Source organism: Ochotona princeps, chromosome 6 (genome assembly GCF_030435755.1).
Source record: "Ochotona princeps isolate mOchPri1 chromosome 6, mOchPri1.hap1, whole genome shotgun sequence".
NCBI lineage: Eukaryota > Metazoa > Chordata > Mammalia > Lagomorpha > Ochotonidae > Ochotona > Ochotona princeps.
Window position 1 is genome coordinate 78,676,361 of NC_080837.1, and position 5,608 is coordinate 78,681,968.

Genomic DNA, 5,608 nt, shown 5'->3' on the forward strand with positions numbered 1-5,608 from the left:
CCATGTGCTTCCCCCTAGTGGTCGGGGCCACCAGTCTGGATCTGAGGGCTTCTGGGGGCCCTGCGAAGTCCCCTTCAGACCTCCTCTCCTCAGATGTCAAAAGCAATTAAAAAGAAAAAAATTTAAAAAATGTCCCAGTGCAATAGCTTGGTGGCCCTAGGCTCGCTCCACCTTCCAAACCCTATTCTTGGAAGAGGTAGTAGTAGTTTGTGCTACGGTGTGTGCTTTCCAAGCAGGGACGGAGTCAGAGGGCAGATTCAGGGGCTCATGACAGCCCAGCCGCACCTCTGTGCTGAGAACCACGGGTGAATGAGACCTAACAGAGCTTCCTCAGCTGGCTTCTCTGCTTATTTTCTTTTTTTTTTTTTTTTAAATATAGGAAAGTTAGAGATACAGAGATACAGAGAGAAGGAGAGACAGAGAAGAAGATCTTCTGTCCATTGATTCACTCCCCAAATGGCCGCACAGCCAGAACTGCACCAATCCAAAGCCAGGAGCCAGGGGCTTCTTCCGGGTCTCCCACGCGGGTGCAGGGTCCCAAGGTTTTGAGCCATCCTCGACTGGTTTCCCAGGCCACAAGCAGCGTGCTGAATGGGAAGTGGAGCTGCCAGGATTAGAACCAGTGCCCATATGGGATCCTGGCACATGCAAGGCTAGGACTTTAGCCATGAGGCTAACACGCCAGGCCTTGTCTGTTTCTTTTTTAGAAACTGTATCTCTGGGTACCTCAGTACTGCCACAGTGAGGATATTTTTGCTGGAGAGAGCCATGGTGGGTTTAACCATGTGTTCCCCAGGGAGTGAGTGCTTCGAGGGCCTTGTGTTCAGGGCTCTTTTGAGCATTTTTAAGGCAATTTTCCCTCTGCCCTGAACAACAACAACAAAAGACCCTTTCCCATGGGTTAATGCTCCCAGTTATTCACTACCAGGCTGATGGGTGCTGTAGCAATGGTCAAGGAGCCTCAGCCCACGCCTCACTGTAGGGGCACCAGAACCATCAGACCCCTGCATGTAGCAGGCAGACAATGAAAGAAGGGAAGAGAGGGGTCCCCAGGTCAGAACTGCCCGTGGGCTGAACCACTGAGTCTCGTCCCTGCTCTCTATGTCTCCCTCCCACAGCCTTCGGAAGTGACTGTCACTGGAGGCATGAGCTAGCCTGCCATAGTGTCACTCAAAGCTGTGCTTGGCCAAGTGTGGAAATGTGTATTCTCTCCCACTTGGGCATTCACATGCTGCTAGCACATGGTCTGGGAAAGCACAGGAGCTCCAGTGGCCTCCACCAAGCCCAGCCCAAGTCCCAGGTTTTTGTATGTGCTGTGGTCTAGCACTGATAGGGCGGCAGGCATCACTGTCGGCTGACCCGCCCACCCCAGCTGCCATGGCTAACAGCTTCCATGCACCATCAGCTCTAAATCAAATCTACTTTTCCCCAGTTGGCCAGAGCTGCCATCTGCTTTACTCTTTTATGACATAGCATAAGTGAAAGCAGCCAATCCAAAATGGTTCTATATTACCTCACCCCAGGCAAAGGACTTTCTGTAAAAGGTCAGAGGTTTGGGGAGACCCAGAGGGTGACTGCAGCTACAGAGACACATGGGGCGGCTGTGAGGACGATGGGGCTGCTCTCTCTGGCCCTGTGTGCTGACACCCCAACCACTGTGCCCCAGAAGCTGTGCACTTTGTATGAAGGTTTTTAAAAAGCTACCAAGAGGTTGGGATGTCTTGGGATGAGTCTCAGCTCCTGACAAGGGACTCCTGCTATGTACTGATGTGTGACCTGGCCCTTCTGGAGGGTAGGGGACAGCCAGCCCAACTCCACTGGGACACGGTGCTGTGGCTGGAATCTGAGAGACCATGAACAAAGGAGCTGTGCCCTGGGGAGCAAGTCCATTTCCAGCCAGCGAAGGCTGATGACCTGGAGCTGGACACCCAGGTGAGAAGCCACGCCTCTCCACAGGACAGGATGCAGATCAGCCAGGGGGAGGCGAGGAGCTATCCTGGGGGGGAAACCTCAGAGGCCTCCCTCTGGACTCATGCTTGGCTCAGTGTGGACGCAGGGACAGCACATGACACAAACATGGGGCAAGGACACGGGTACATCTCTGAGCTCTGTCCACCAGCCCCAATGAGCACAAAGGGCTTGGATTTCAAACCCGCATTCCAAGAAAAAGACACACAGCTCTGGGAGAACAGGCTGATTTCCAGACATGGCCACTGGGATGGCAGCAAGCACAGGCCTTTTTCCATCTCTCTCTCTCTCTCTCTCTTTCTCTCTCTCTCTCTCTCTGTCTTTCCAGGAAGCAGGCCAGGGACAAGCCTGAGTCAGAGGCAGTGCAGGGTAATCAAGGACAGTTCTACTGCCTGACACTGTAAACCACTCCACCACGAGATGCTGGTGACCCCAGAGCATAGAGTGAGCCCTGCTGGACTGCGCTGGGCAGGCATCCACCGTCTTCCACCAGGTTTCCATGTTGAAGTTGTGTACCCTCCTCCTGCAGAGCGCCCAGTGCCCCCAACGGGTTAAAGCAGCTGCATCTTTTTTTTAAAAAAGATTTATTTTATTTTTATTACAAAGTCAGATATACAGAGAGGAGGAGAGACAGAGAGGAAGATCTTCCATCCAATGTTTCACTCCCCAAGTGAGCTGCAATGGCCAGTGCTGCGCCGATCCAAAGCCGGGAACCAGGAACCTCTTCCAGGTCTCCCACGCAGGTGCAGGGTCCCAAATTTTTGGGCCGTCCTTGTCTGCTTTCCCAGGCCACAAGCAGGGAGCTGGATGGGAAGTGGAGCTGCCGGGATTAGAAGCCGGCGCCCATATGGGATCCTGGCGTGTTCAAGGCGAGGACCTCAGCCACCAGGCCACGCCGCTAGGCCCAAAGCAAGTGAGTCTTAACAGACCCATGTCTGAAGACACCAGGCTGATGGCAGAGTGGAACTTGCCTCCTAGCAGTACCTAGGAAGGGGTCCCTGGTGACCCTTTCCACTGAGAGCCATTGTAAAACAAGGAAGGGTGTGGGACTGACATCTCAGCAGCCACACCGCACCCCTTCTCCCCACAGGAAAATGCTCTGTGGTCCAAGATCCAGGCAAGACAGCCAAGAGTCTGGCTCTGCTCAGGCCCCCATGAGGAGGCAGAAGACGGACATGAGCAAGGCAGTGTGTACACGCACTTGTATGTGTGTCTGAGTGTGTGTAACTGTGTGTGACTGGATCTATGTGCTTATGTCTGTAACTGTGCATCTGTAAGCACCTGTGTTTGTGTGTGCCTGCATCTGTGTGCTTCTATGTGTGTGTGCCTAAGGCTCTGTATATGTGCCTCTCTGAGTGTCCGTGCATCTGCCTCTGCTGTGTCTGCATCTGGGAGTGGCAGCGAGCCTCTGTGCTCCCCGTCCACACCCATGCCTGCCCGGGGCACACTGCCCTCTCCCCAGCTGCCCTGGACTCTTGGCCTAGGAAGGCTAAGGAAAGAGGCCAGTTCTGCGGGTTGTGTGGCTGCAGAGTCCCCAGAAGGCACCAGCCGGGGTTCCCTGCATCCCGTGAAACTGCAGTGGGCAGGTGGCGAGAGCAGGTGCAGTGTGACTCAGTCTGCAGCTCTGCTAGTGGCAGTGCTGGCCAACACCACCATTCAGCTCAGAGGGAGAGGCTGCGTCTGCTGGGGCCCACAGGAAACCAACAGGAAATACCCACGCAGCCCGGGAAAATGCCTTGCAAACAGGAGGGTGTGTGTGCATAGCACAATTCATGCTTTCTCTACAGGCTGATTCCCCCCCTCAAGAGATGTTTTAATAAAGTTATAAGTTAATTTTAAACTCATAGAATAGGAAGATATGGAGAGCAAGCTAACAAGGGGTACAATTATATCTTAGTTCTGGAAAACCCCATAATGCAGGGAACTGAAGCCTGAGCCCCGCACCTTGGGCAGTGCAGTGTCTGGGCCATGTGTTTCTCTGGGTGCCGTTGCCCGTGCATGTGTGTTTTCACACACACAGGAATGTCCAGTGCCGCTCCTGCCACCCCCAGAATCCTGCTTTTTGGAGCAGCACTGGCCATCACATGTGGATGACCTCGGCTCAGCTGTCCGGTTAGGTGGGCAGTAGGGATTCCCCAGCTTGGAACACCTCTGCTGTCATCTTTCCTTGGCTATGTGGCCACCTGAGGGTGAGCCCCACAGAGCAGTTACTGGGCACTGCTGGTACATGGGGAAAGCAGGGCCAACTAAGGGGTCAACACCAGGGGCAGGCCCAGAAACAAACCTGGGGGCGCCACGGGAGCAGGACCACACAACCCCTCCCCTGCCTTCTTATCCAGTGACACACAGGCCTCCCGGCAGCTGCACTTACCAGGTCAGGTGCAGAAGACCACAGGGGCCCCGAGGCCAGCCTCCTGAGTGACCCCAAACCAGGGGAAGTACCTGGGTGTCAGCTGCTCCAGGAATGGGCATGTGGCCTGGTCCGGCACCATGCCTCACTCTCCCAAACTCTGGTCCATACTCCCCAACACCAGCCTCCCTCCTCCATGACCTCCTCGCTCCTACCCCAGCTTAGTTGGCCTCAGTCACCACAACCACCTTCTGCAGCTCGGTTTCCACATCCAGGCTCAAGCAAATCCATTCCTGAGCAGACAGCAGCACAGGGGGACTCCCAAGGCCAAGTGGGTCCTGAGGCCTTTGGCTGGGACCCAGGGTACCTCCTGCCAAACAGGAAGCTGACGCAGAGCTCCCTGCATTGCCACAGTCACTGCCCAGGACTCTGTGTTCAGATACAGACGACACCTGAGCAAAGAGGCGTGCCAGCAGAGCCACCTGATCTGAGACTACCAGGGCTTGGGCTTCATGCAGAAAACCAGACCCAGGGACCCCACCACCCAGGCCTCTGTCTTCTCCAGGGAGGTCTGGAGACTGCCTGAAGGGGACTTGGGAACCATTCCTGAACCTCCCCACCCACAGCCTGAAACGCCCAATGACAGAGTCCGTGTCTCGGTGGCACATGTGCACCGCCAGGGGCAGGACAGAGCGTGCGCTCTTTCCCAGGATTTTGGAACTTCAGAACAATCCTACAGGCAATGTTCTCTGACAATCACAGGAACAACCTGGGAATCAACACTAAAAACAGCACTGGAAGGTGTGCACACACCTGCACCTACCACTCCAATGTGCCTCTCTAAACAGTCTACTCCTCAAACAGGATTTCTCTCAAAGAAGAGTTTAAAAATACAGAGCTGGGGTGGTGGGGAGGGCAGTGTTGTGGCACAGTGAGTTAAGCCACCACCTGAGATGCCAGCCTTCCACATGAGTGCTAGCTCAAGTCCTGGCTGATCCACTTCTGATCCAACTTTCTGCTAATGTGCCTAAGAATGCAGTGAATGATGGCTTGGGTCCCTGTAGCTATGTGAGAGACCTGGGTAGAATTCAAGGCTCTTGGCTTCAGGCTGGCCCAGCCCTAGCTGATACAGCCATTTAGGAAGTGAACCAGAAGAACAAATGGAAGCCCTCTCTCACTCCATCTCTGTGTCTCTGCCTTTTAATTAAAGAAAATAAATCATTGACAACTACAACAAAAACCAAGGAATTGAGCAAGCATTGTGATGGCTGGTTGTATGCACCACCTGGG